We start from the raw sequence: 13,800 nt of genomic DNA, 5'->3' as shown, positions 1-13,800 counted from the left end.
GACACATGTATGTTGACACCAAGTGCAGTTCATCACACATTTACAGAGTGAGAAAAGATATGTTGAAGTAGTTTATGTGATAGGATTGCAGTAGTGTGAATAAATGACATTCCAGGAGTAACCAATTGTCAAACTAATATGTTACATATATACCAAAATGTTAGCAGTGGATTACCAGATTATTATTTCCAGATAGGAAGGATTACAGATCATCTCTATTTAGTTTTGGGGATGTTTTGGTTTTGGTGTTGTTTGCCTAATTACTTTCTGATTTTGTTCCTTCAGGGAACTTACGTTACTTGTGTGATTCAGTGAAAGTTTAAAATGTCTTTCAATGAAAAATCCTTCAGTGGGACCGGGGCAATGGCTCAGTAGAATAAGCACTTACCCGGCAAGCACAAGGGCATGAGTGCAATCCAAGGTTCCGGGAAAAAAAAAAAAAAAAAGAAAAAAAATTCCTTCAGTGATCCTGCATAACTGACTACTGTCAAGGTTTCTCCAGAAAGAAACTCTTCAGTGGTCCAAGGAGGGGGCTGGACACTGTCCCTGATGCTCAGAGGTGGAAGACACATGTATGGAAGGTGAGATGGGACAGGGCCATCACCAGAGGTCCAGGCCAACACACAACCAGGGAGGCCTGGAAAGGTAGGCTGGTAAATGGCCTTAAACCCACCTTGAAACTGTACCAATTTACAAGCCATGTAGATAGGGGCATTCTGCCCTCTACACTGGCCCATGGCCAGACCTTGGCACACAGAGTCTGGCACCTGCCATGTCCCTTGTGCCCCTGCCTTTCCCCTCTGTGGTGTCCCAGTGGTTCACTAGGAGCTAACAAGGCTCTAGGAAGAAATATAGAAACCCTGAATCACAGCTGATTGGCTCCTACTGGGAATGTTAGCCTACCTTGGGGCGAATGGGAAGAACCAATGGTGAACTAAGGGGCATCCAGCACAGGGAGCCCCTCAGAATCAAGCCTGGACATGGTTGGACAGGGTGGTCCCCTAGCCTGGGGTGGGGCCTGTGCTAGGAAGAGGGAACAGACACTGAGAAGCCAGGAGAGGACCACTGTTCCTCCAGGATTGCCCATGTTCACTGCTGGATGAACAGGCTGTACCCCCAGGCACTGGTGGCTCTTCAAGGAAGCCCATGGCTGAGACCAACAGAAGCAGCTATGTCTTTGAGCTCCTGAGAGGTGGTACCCAGCAGGAGAGACAGGGCGACCAGGCAGGGTGGCCTGCGCAGCCACCTGGGCTGGCTGTGGGCTCCATCCGTCCTATCCGCATTCATCTCCCATTGCAGCCTGAACAAACTACCACGGACTTATGGGCTTAAGACAACACAAGCTTCCTGTCTTACAGGAAGGCCACAAGTCTGAGATCAGGGTGTTGGAGGTGCTGGGGTCCTTGGGAGGGCTATAGGGGAGAATCTGTTGTCTTACAGTTGGCAGGATCTAGGGATGTGTCCAAGGCTACAGGGCTCTCCAGCTTTTCTTCACACTGCTGTGTTTTACTCACCCAACATTAGAAAAGGAGGAGCATTGCCGTCATCCTTTGAAGTGTCTGTTTTTCAAAGCAGAGAACAAAATCTACCAGATCGTGTGTGGGGGTTTGCTTTGTAAGAGACAGCCTCTAAGTGTGAGTAGCACCAGGGACTTGCTGTTCCTCTGGGCTCTTTGAAAGGTTCTTCCTTTCATCCTGGGAATGCAGAGCCGGGGATGATGGACAGGAGTGGAGTGTTCCTGCGCGTTGTTCTGATGTTGCCTGGCGTCTGCCGCTGGCTGCCCTGGGGCTTGCTCCCCAGAAGGAAGCCCCTCCTCTGATCTCCAGGCCCGGAGGTGAAGGACAAGCACTTGGGACCCGCTCAGGAGGAAGAGGTCTCTCAGTTTGGCTCTGACCTTCTAGAGAACCAGTATGCGTGTGTTTGGGTGGGGAGTGGGAGCCCAGAGGCTGGACAACGTGTGTCCATTTTTCCTGTTTTCTTTTTGTCTTTCAGGGAAGGGCCTACAGGGTGTTCAGGGTCTCACTACTAGATCGGACTCATAGTGATCCACCTGTTTACAGCCTCCCAAGAGCTGGGATTAGAGGTGCTCTCCACCACGCCGTCTCTGTGCGCCCCAGTGGTGGGGCCAGCATGGAAGGCCTGGGGATTGAACCCCTGGCCCCTGCACCTGCTTGCAGGCACTTTAATCTGATGAGCTATTTGGCTGGCCCTCATTTTTCCTGTTTTCAAGTGAACTAACTTCTTGGTATGTGTCAGGAAGGACACTGATGGGAACACCTGGGCTCCTCGGAATATCCTCTCCTGCTAGGTCTCTAGGTAAGCTTTTTGACTTCTCTGGGCCTCAGTTTACCCATCTGAACACTCAAAAGCCAGACTAGATGATCTCCAAGGCGCCTTGGAGGTTCCAGCTCATGCCTGAACACTTCATCTTCCCCACGTGTGCATCAGTGTTTCCCTTACTCCTCGGGTAGCATACCCTCCCCCCACTCCTGTCACTGTAATTCCAGAACCTGACCACACTTTTCGTAGGCTTCTACTGCACCCCACTGCCTGCTCTGATGCCTCGGCCTCAGCAGGCCAAGTTCTATCAGTGCACAGGGAAACTGGAAGGTCCCGCCGCACAGCCCCAGCACAGGAGCCAGAGCACCCTCTGAGCCCTGAAAGAGAGGCCCTCACGGTGCTGGCCCCGGCGCTGCGTGAGGACACTGGAATCCCAGGAAACCAGTCGTTAAGGAGGCAGCATCTGGCTGCTGCCAAGTTAGATAATGAGTACTTGGGCTTTTCCCAGTTTACCTTGTGTTAAGTACACAAAAATGATGTCATCTCTGCTCCGTCCAGCAGGCTCTGTGGACAGGGTTGGGACTTTCCTACAGCCCTGTCAGGGACGCTCCCTGTCACCACTCTGGGCACACTGAGCCTCCTCAGCATGGGTGAGCCTGAGGAGGGTCTCGAGGCCAGCAGTGCCACCTCAGAGCTGTCCCCAGCCTCGTTTTCTCTGCCAACCCATGCCAGTCCAGCCACTGTTGCCTCCCACCCCATCTGAAGCCTGCGGCGCATCCACCACAGGCTTGTCTCCTGAGCCCCCCACCCCACAGCCAGCGCAACTTTCAGAACAGCAGTTTGCATCAGGTCAGTGCTCTGGAGCTTCGTCTGCCCCCAGGGCTAGAGCTGTGTCCACTGCTGCCAGCGTCCACATGCCAGGAGTCCCTGGTCAGCGCTCCTCTTGTGTGCTCCAAGTCCTACCTCCCAGACTTTTCACCCCGAGGACCCCCTTTTCTCTTCACATTAACTCCTACTCAGCTTCCCTTTCTCAGGGGAACCAACTTGCCCCCCACTACATGCCCTCCTCTGCTCTCCTCAGATCCCACTCAGCAGAGAAAAGCTGTCGACACTCAGGCACATTGATAAATTTTGCAGGATGTAAAAAGGCCTGAGGTTTGTGATCATCCACATGGGTGGGAAGGAGCAGTGAGAACTTGGTTCAGGAGGCTTCCAGAGGAAGGGGCTGAAGGATGGGGACAGAGATGCTGGGAGAGGCAGGAGGGGCTTCTCTGGGGCTGCAGGCCGTGAGCACCACCTCCCACTGACCCTGCCTGCCACACTGTCCTCACCTCCCATCTGCTGTGGAACTTTCCCTGGAACTTAGCAGCTTTCCTCACTGCTGCAGGCTTCTCCAGGGTCAGGGAGGAAGGGGGGACCCTTGGCCCAGGGAAATGCAGGTGGACCAGCAGGCGGTCACACAACCCTGGGAGAGTGGTCAGATCTGGGCTCGGGAAGGCACTCAGCACTGGAGAGGCTGCATCCAGGAAGACAAAAGAAGGAATAAGGGTTTTCCCAATGGTGAGGGCAGATTTGCAGTATATGCTGCAGCCCTGGCTGGTGTCCTCTGAACTGATCTCAAGTGGGCTATATTGGAAGGGTCTGCTGGTGCGTACCTTGGATCCACTGAAAGGACAGAGGCATGGAACTCCCAGCCTGTCTCCCAGTCCATGGCCTCCCTAGAAGCCAGGTCTTCTGTGCTTTTTGAGCGTCTGCCCGGTCCCCGTGGCAGAGATGCCAGAAAGGCTGCTACCAGCAGAGGCAGAGCAGGTAGGAGGGGCTCTGCCAAGCACCTGCTGGGTACCAAGCCCTCAATGTACGTGTGGGTTGGGTGTGGGGGCTATAGGAGGAGCAAGACTCCTTTCCAGACCACACGGGGCAGGGCTCCTGTACAGTTCAGGAAATAAACAAGAGCATCCTTCAGCTCAATCAGAGATACAGGCTCAGCTGAGAACTCAGGTCAGCCACGGACATGGCTGGGCCGACAGAGAGATGGCAACGAGTTAACAAAGCCCACACTAGTCCCACCTAGCCCTCACAACACCCTTCTGGCAAGTGGCCAGCTCCCCCTGTACACACATTACATAGAGGACACAAGGCGTGATTGAAATACATGGTGAATGTTTACATTTTTCTTACATATTACAGTAAAAGTCATATTGCCATTAATCCTCCTCAGAATATTCCCTCTCCCTTCAAACAGGTGTGTCCCATCGTTCTTGCCACTTTGTCAAGCTGCTCCGGAAGTCCTCTTTCGTAAGTATCTTTATTTGCACAGTCACAGCTGCATCAGTGTACTGAATTGATTCAAAACATGTACAATGCATGGTCATTTTGACTGGGAGGAAGGGCCAGGAGTCACGTGGTGCCAGGTCCAGTGAATGCGGTGGAGGAGGACACAGTGTAACATTTTTATGAGCCTGCCTTTCAGTTAGATGGCGCCACATCTCGATTATACCTTGTAAAGACACAACAGAAAACTTTCACAGCTGCTTCATACAGTAGCAAGAACGGCGGCATAACTGTGTTCAAGGCAAGGGTTTGATAGGCAATATGTCTTTTACTATAAGAAACATCCTTAATGTAAATACGCACCGTTTTTATGTATTTGGTACAGGGTCTCACTATGCAACTCAGGCTCCTCCTGTTTGCAGCCTCCCCAGTGCTGGCATTACAGGCATGTGCCACGTCAACTTCATGGCCAGCTCACTACGCCCAGGGTGGGCCAGTGTGGCATGTGGTGCCAGGGATCAAACCCCGGTCCCTGTCCTTGCCAGGCAGGCACTTAGTCTGCTGAGCTATCTTATTTATTTATTTATTTATTTATTTATTTATTTAGTGTGTGTGTGTGTGTGTGTGTTGCCAGCTCAGCCCACCAGGGGGCGGGCTGGCTGGCATGTGGTGCTGGGGGATTGAACCACGATCCCTGTGCTTTGCTAAGTTTGTTCTAAGTAGGTGCTTTAGACCACTGAGCCATCTCACCAGGCCCCTGCTGAGCTATCTTGCCGGCCCTAATATTCACCATTTTTTTGATCACCTTTTGTACCTGCCCACACACTCGAAACCAGGCAAGCACAGTGGCGCCTTGGTTCATGAGCTTAATTTGTTCTACAAGTTTGGAAAAGACAGCCATGTTTGTGTTTCTGTGGGAAAGATGACCTTGGTTGTATATGTCACCAGATGCAGGGCTTGCAAACAAAAACAAAATTCTGCCAAACGTTTCTCTTTGCGAACCAAATTTTTTGTAAATAAAAGTATGGATGTCAGTTCTGTTTCTGTTGAAAGGGCTGACAATGTAGGCTTATTGTAAGACTGAAGAACTTTGTTGACAGCCCTCAGTGGATACCTTAGTGTCCTAAGAACAAGTAACCTGGGCTCACGGTCAAGCCTCCTGTGTCTACCGCTTTTTACTGCTCAGTCGATGAGTCACGCGACCACACAGTCTCACTGTCTTGGCCTGTCCTGGCAGTGGCTGTTCTGAAGTGGAAAAGCAAGGCCTAACCTGGAAGTCACCCTAGGCAGGCAGAGGGCGTGGCATGTCCTGGTTCCTGACTCACTGCCCCACTCCCCTGACTTGCGACGATGGCAGGAGCGGCCACTTCCTTCAGCCAGGCTGGGCCAGCAGTTGCACTGCCTATAAATAGAAGAGTGAGATTCCTCGTGGCCCAGTGAATGGCGCTGACATCCTGCCTTAGCCTGACTGAGCCCTGAGTCACAGGCCCCTGCCGGAGGCCCACCCGGGGTGGACCAGGCGTGCAGCACTGACAAGGCCTCAGAGGAAGCATTAGGGCGGCCTGAGGGTCCCGGGGGAGGCTGAGTGAAGCTTAAAGAAACACGGCTGGCATTTCCTCCCTGGGAGGCCTGCCAGGGCCGCACTCTGCTCTTGCTCAGAAGGGAGGGAGTGTTCGGAGGGCCCAGTGTGTGCGTGCGTGTGCACGCATCGTGGAAAGGGGCCTGGCTCCAGGAAGCGGAGAAGGCCCTGATGAGCCTGTTATGAAGAGGGGGTTTTGTAAGCCCACTCTGCCCTCCCAGAACCCTTGCTCCAACTTCGCTCATTTTCTAAAAAGTCAGAGGCAAACCCTCACAGAGAAAGATCTGCCCCAGGAAAATCGGTGGGAATGCTGGAAAACCAGACTCCACAGGGCCAAGTGACAAAAACGGCAGACACAGACCTGGGGCAGGAATGTGTGTCAGGGTGCAGCTGGGGACTCCAGCCATCAATGTCATTCTATCCAAGAATTGGAGGATTTTTTTTTTTTTTTGGCTAGTTCTGGGTGCCTTAAAGGCGAGTGTGGTGCGGCTAATGGGTCTGGGCATCGAAGCACGGTTCCCTGTACCTGACCGAGTTTGCCCAAGAAGGCACTTTAAACAACTGAGCTATTGGGCAAGCCCCCTCAAGAACTGGTGGAACGGACATTCTTACTGGCTGGCTGGAGTCACCGACCCCCTTTGGCAGGGTAGAGCAAAGAAGGCCTAGTGGCCTCTATCAAAGAGGGGATGCTCTCCAAAGGGCTCAGAGGCCTGCTAAGGGGTGGTGTGGTGGCCCAGGCCGGCATGTGCCCACTGGCAATGCTCAGCTTGAATCCAGCCTGCTCTGTGCCATCTGTGGGACCACCCCATGCAGCAGGCTCTCCCCTCCGGCGGATCGCTGCCACCCTACCTCAGCTGCTTCGCAGTCCAGCTTCTGGAGTGCATTCCATTTTGTCTTCTCATTAATTTCTTTTTCTGCCACGGGATCCCATGCTCCATGGGTGGGAGGAGTGGGTCAGTTTATTAAATGAAGAAATGAATTGTCTGTGCGCATGCACGCTCGCACGTGTACACACACACACACACACACACACAGACACAGAGTTCTTGTATAGCTTAGCAAGTTTGAGCAGCTCACCCCCTCACTGTCACCTCCAAGTTGCTCTCCCACTGGGACAGAAACCCCAGCTGTGTAGTTACTTTCGTAGCAGCCACCCCTGGAGGGGTGAGATATTCTGATCCGTAGGTAGGAATCAGTGATGCCTCGGTCCATAGGGACTAGGGTGGGAAAACCTGCTAGTGCTTCAGTGGGGAAAGTGAATTTCTGCCCCATTTGCAAAGCCTGGCAAGTTTCCCGTTGTCTCCAAGTTGGAGCGCCATTTCCACTGTGTAGTTTTGTGCCCCTGGTCAAGCTGGGGGCGCTGCTGGGAAGTTGCACACTTCCCCAAACACTCCCTTCTCTTCTAGGCCTGCAGGCCCCGGGTAACTGATCCTTGGAGTGGGAGGTGGGGCTGAGCTCCTCTGGCTCTGTCACATCTCTGGCTTACCTTGCCAGCTCCTAGGTACGCTTCAGACTCAGCCATGACTTCATCCCCTTGTAAGTCTGTCAGCAACATCAACAGCTTCTCGTCCTTTCTTCTCCAATTTGTTCTGAATTCTCAAGACACACAGATGTAGCAGACTGAGGACTGGGCCAGGCTCTCCATGACCCACAGTGGCCCCTGTGTCAGAGGCAGTTGGAAACATGTAGGCCTTGTCTTCACTGACACAGGGGTAGGAGCCACAGGCAGGGGTTCAGAATGCTATTAGGAGGCACCGTCCCTCCCCAAAGAGTGACAGCACTCCATCAAAAACACCAAGCTGCCTCCAGCAGGATAGGGAAGCCCAGACCCAGGTCTTGCCAAGATCAGGCAGCAACTTGGACACCAAGGTGGTTGGTGCTCACTCCCCTGGGAAACATCCCTGGGAGATGGGCCTGGGAGTGGGCCTCTGGCCCTGCATATCCTTCCACCCTGGCTCAGCCCTGGCCACACTGCCAGCACCAGGGAGGCTTCAGGAAGGGCACCAGGAATGCCCGGCAGCTCCCACACCTGCTGTACCTCCCCCCCCCCCATGCTGCCAGCCAGATGGCCTGACATGGCTGAAAATGGAGCAGAAAACAGCTTGGAGGGAGCCAGCAGAGTTTCACAATTAGTGTCCAGCTCTGTGAACTCATCCAAATGCATTCGGGTCTATCTGGGTGCTAGGGACTGCAACACTCCAGAGCCCAGCTTGGCCGGGGGCGGTGGCAGAGAAACAAGACTAGTGTCCTTTAGATCAGTGCCCTCCCCCTGCTTTGTGAGGGCCGGGCTATCTTTCTCCAGATGTCCCACCCCTGATCCCTACCACAGGCTGGAAGGCACCTGCTACAGATGGAAAATTATACACAGAAAGAGATAACACGGTAACAAACCTCCACATCCGATCCCTCAGCTGTGACAATTATCATCCTGCCTTATGCAGAACCACACTCCCCCATCCTCATCTTCCAAGTCTTTATTTTTTCTCTTTTTTCCTAAGTCTTTATTTTGAAACAAACCTGACATACCATTTCATCCATAAATATTTGTGCTTCTGAAAGGTCTCTTTCTTATAAAAAAATAATAATCTACATCATATCACACACAAAAAATTAGTAAATTCTAATATTATTTTTAAAACCTGCTTGATGTACACATTTAACAATCACACAATAGCTTTTTGACCATTTGTTTAAATTTAGATCCAAGTAAGGGTTACCTATTGCTATTGGTCAGTATTGAATCTGTTTCAGCCTAGAGATTTTGTTTTGTTTCTTTGTCTTTGATTGTGATTCTTTATTGGAAGACACCACTTATTTGCCTGTGGCATTTAGTGCTGTCTGGATTTTGAAGATCGTTGCCTTGTGGTGCATTTGAGCAGGTTCCTCTATCCTTTTGTTTTTCCTGTAGATTGATTGTTAGAAACAGAAGCTTGATCAGATTCAAGTTTGGCTTTGGTTTTGGTAAGACGACCTCATTAGGCATCTGACTTCTTTCATCAAGTGTCCAGTCTTCCTTGATGATGGGCCTGATTGTTAACTGCTGATGTATCAAACAATTCATTAAAACCCAATATATTTCGTTTCATTTTTTTTGCACTGATGATTTGGATCCATCTTTATAAAGATTCCCCTCCTCTATTTAGAGCGTTAGTGATCCTGTTTGAAAGGAACTTTAAAATTTATCATCCTACCTCAATGGACTCCTGGGTAAGCGGGTCAGAGAGGACAAATTCCTCACCAGGGGCAGGAAACACAGCACTGGGAGCAGGGCTAGAACTCAACCACAAGTCCGCTTCAGCACAGGCAGTACAGTTCTAGAGGCAGCTTGGTGAAAGAAAGAAGATGTGGGACTGAAATAGAAGCTCCAACTTGAATCTAGAACGAGTCATTACTAAGTGTTGCAACTCGGGTAGATCCTTCAGTCTCTAACAGGAGATAATCCTATCTTTTCTACACCAGAATAACCAAGGTTTTCCCAGGTCATTTGTCTCTTTCTAGAAAGGAACTCAGAGCCCACGGCCCCTCACTTGATTTTCCACGGCTGTTTCAGGACCCGTCTATGGATCCCACCGTCCCTCTCAAGTGCCTGACAGCTGCTAAGCAGAGAATGTTTCTTAGAAACATTTCAGGCTTCTCCCAGCAAAGTGTGAACTCAATCATTATATCATTTGTGGCTTTTCTGGTTTAAAATCATTAAGTTTCAAGACAAGGACCACAGAAAATTAGCCCAAGCACAGTACCCTTCTGAGCTCAAAACTCTGCGTTATAGTGCAGATCTCAGGACCATACTGGCTTGGAGAGCAGTCCTGTTGTGCAGTGAAGCCATGTGGACGCATCTTGTCTGATTTGATAAAACATGAGAGAGCAGTCTGGGACACACTGGCCATATCCAAGAAACCCAAGTCAAACTAGCTGTGGCTGAAAACGATAGGAAAGTGATACTTACAATCTCATAAAGTGAATGCTATCTCTTGGATTTTCATACTTTGAATCAACCTGTGGCCAAAGATACAAAGACTTAATTGTGCAGTAGAAAAGACTGTGAATTTCGTGACATGAACCCTGTAAACATTTAGAATCAACAAATGTGGGGTGTAACTAAGGAGAGGAGATAGTAGGGACATCTGTGGTGCTTCTTATTCCAAGTAGGGTGGGATAAAGGAAGTTACTAGATAATGCTAGATACAGTATTTAAAAAAAAAAAAAAAAAAAAAAAAAAAAGAGGTGGCCAGTGAGATAGCTCAGCAGTCTAAAGTGCCTGCTTAGGCAGGCTTAGGCGAGCGCAGGGACCGAGGTTCAATCCCTGGCATCACATGCCATGCCAGCCTCGTCCTCAGGGCGGGCAGAGCCAGCCACGAAAAAAAGTATACATAAGCTAAATTCTCTTGAATCTTACAGACAAACCAATGGATACTGTTCTAAAGGTACGAACTGAGAGGTACATATAAACTGGGTATGATGGTACAAATAGCTGGTGTGAACACAGTTATTTGGGAAGCTAAGGCAGGAGGAGCACAAGTTTGAGGGCAGTCTACACAATTTAGTGAGATCCTGCCCCCAAAAGAAAAAACAATGCTGGGGATATACCTCAGTTGTTTATTATGAAGGCGGTACCCTGCATTCAATCCTCAACACTGGATTAAAAGAACAAAGAAAAAAAAAAACAGATAAAGAGCACATTACCTAAACTTACAGTTATCCATCAGACAAAAAACCAAAATAAAAGTGTGAAATAATTTGCCTTGAGAGTGAAGCTGAGGTGAAGAAGGAAGATAAGGCAAAAGCCTGGTGATTTCCTTTATAAATTATTTTGTTCGATTTGATGTAACCTATTCCTGTTTTATACTGATTAAAAGGAGATGGAAATCTACTGCCCTGTGTAAAGCAGACTGAGACAGACAAGAGGCTGATCCGAGCAGAGTTTCAGGACTTCACCCTCTTGGGCTCCTGGCTTTGGCTGCTCTGGAGTTAGCTAGCTCTCAGCTAGCTCATGAGCCATGGGGGAAATTCAGAATGTTCCAGGGAAGAGCTCTGATTGGATCACATTTCCAACTCCTGGACCAGTCTAAGGAGTGTCAAACTATGATTGGCTTCACTAGGGTCATGTGACCACTTGGTTGCTAAGCCTAGCATAATGGTACACACATGGAATTCTAGCTACAAGGGAGGTCTAGGTAGGAGGATCATGAGTTTGAGGTCAGCCTGCGCCACTTAGCAAGACAGTATCTTGAAATGAAGAGGCCCAGGATGTAACTCTATGGTAGAGTGCTTGCCTAGCATGCAATACACCCTGGCTTAATCCCCAGTACTGCAAAACAAAACAATAACACACACACACTCAAAAAAAAAAAAAAAAAAAAAAAAAAAAAAACAAAAAACCACACACACCAAAAAAACCCTTCCAGGACCAAACAGAGTGACAAAGCAGTCCTTCAAGCAAGAGGGGAGCTACTGTTGGAAGAGAGAGAGAATGGATGCTGCGGAACAAAACCAACACATGCTTATAGCACCAAGATTCCCAGGGGCCAGTGCCCAGCACACAGCGCAGGTGCTGAACATGTAAGATGACAGCAAGAGGAAGCTCTGAATCACAGTCAGGTTTAGGGATGCGGACAGGGAGAGTGACTGTTTTCCAAGGGAGAATGTGGAAAGAGCCTCAAGTATACATCTACGGTCAACTGAGGTATTTTATACATTTTTTTACATTCCCCTCCCCCAGGGCTCCCTGACACAGCCCAAAGACAGATTCAGATCCCCTTTCTGCTCCAAGAAACTACTTCTCTTGAGTCCTCACCAGTGAGGAATGTCAGTGATTCCAGGTTCGCATGAGCTTGGCTCAGAAAGCTGAGGACAAAGCTTGGCAGACAGTAAGTACTCGCCTTGGCACCCCAGGGCCGCCCACCTGCGGCATGCATTCCAACTTAGCTTAAGACCAAAACACACTCCTTAGAGTTACGTGTTGTTTAGGCTATAAAGGACATGACAAATTATCCAAATGTCTAGAATAACTTCACTGAACCAAGTGTCCACACACAATGCCACTAAAACCGAAGCTGCAGGAAGGCCTGCAAAGCACTATTCTCTTTGTATCTCTCCCTGGTACCTCATGCACCAGACATATTTAAAAAAAACTTACAATTGAATAAACAAATGGGGAGCTGGGGAGATAGCTCAGTAGAATAAGTGCTTGCCTGGCAAGCACAGGGTCCTGAGTTCAATCTCAAAAAAAAAAAAAAAAAAAAAAAAAATTGAATAAATGAATGGGAATAGAGATAAGTGAGGCTCTCTATCTTACAAAGAAAACTTTCTAGAAAAATTGTGAGAGCATTTATTCTTTATTTTTTAAAGAATACAAAATAGTAATAAAAACAGCATTAGAAACAATACAAAAATCCACTAAACAAAGTAATAGGAATTCAACAATGGTTGCTGTGTTGCATGATGTTATCTTCAAATTAGTTATTTAGGTTAACAGATATAAACATGCAAAATTGGTTTAAAAATATGAAACTAAACAACAACGAAAAAGTTGTAAGAAATTTTTTTAAAAAGGAAAAAGGAAAAAAAAAAAAAAAGAAAGAAATTTAAGCACTGCTTCTTTCAAAAGACCAGCAGAGGGCTGGGGAGATAGCTCAGCAGCATAAAGGCCTGCAGGTCCTGAGTTCAATCTCTGGTGCCAAAAAAAAAAAAAAAAAAACAGCAACAGAAAAAGATCAGCAGAAATTGGCAGTACAATTATCCAAATTATCCTACATATATGAAAATTGTGAAATTAGGAAAAGAGGACCTCAGTTTATTAAGACAGACTCCTGGGGGCCGGGGAGATGGCTCAGTAGAATAAGTGCTTGCATGGCAAGCACAAGGGCCTGAGTTCAATCCCCGGTTCTGAAAAAAAAAAAAAAAAAAAAAAAGACAGACTCCTAGTAGCCTCTCTAGTGGGCTCCGCAGTCAGCAAAAGACAAATAGGGCAGAGGGGCAGGACACAAAGTGTCCCCCTCCATGGGGGACTGGGAGGCAGGATACACTGGAGGAGACAAGAGCCAACAGCCTTCACCAATGTGCTGTGCTTCAAGGTGCGGGTCGAATCAATCTCAGGCAGCACCAGTGAGTGAACGGAGACGTAAGGGGACAGAGACGTGAGGAAGAGAGGGACAGCGAGCTCTCAAGATGTCACCTACCCCATCTAGGGCAGAGGGATAGGAATTTGCCTTCCCAGCTCCTATTGCTCAAACTTCATCCCAGAGAATGACCACCCCCAATGCTGGTTGGTTTCTCTAGCCCCATATTCTCCACTGATGTCTAGCAGGGGCTCAGACTCTGAAAAAGCAGGCCAGACTGGGGTGTTACAGCACAGTTAAGTAGCCAAGAGTCTGAGAAAATACACATAAAACACATAGTATGGTATCAAGCCCCAAAAGGGGGACATGGGCTGGTCACCAGCTGATTTTGCCTGGAGGTTCTTAGGGGTATGAAGGGTGATGTCACAACAAAGCTGTATGGCCAGGTCTCACTGGCTCAAATAAAGAAAAGATCAGCTCCCCAAACCAGGAGGCCCACAGATACCTCTAGTTTATAATACTTGGACCCAAGGGTGGCTCAGAGTTCCAATGGAGATAACTGAGCGAGTTCACTGAACAAGTATCAGGATCTCCAAGCTGACCTAGGCAGAC

This window comes from Octodon degus, unplaced genomic scaffold, assembly GCF_000260255.1.
Source record: "Octodon degus isolate 3935 unplaced genomic scaffold, OctDeg1.0 scaffold00072, whole genome shotgun sequence".
Lineage (NCBI taxonomy): Eukaryota > Metazoa > Chordata > Mammalia > Rodentia > Octodontidae > Octodon > Octodon degus.
The sequence above is the reverse complement of the archived record's forward strand: the minus strand, read 5'-3'. Positions refer to the sequence as shown.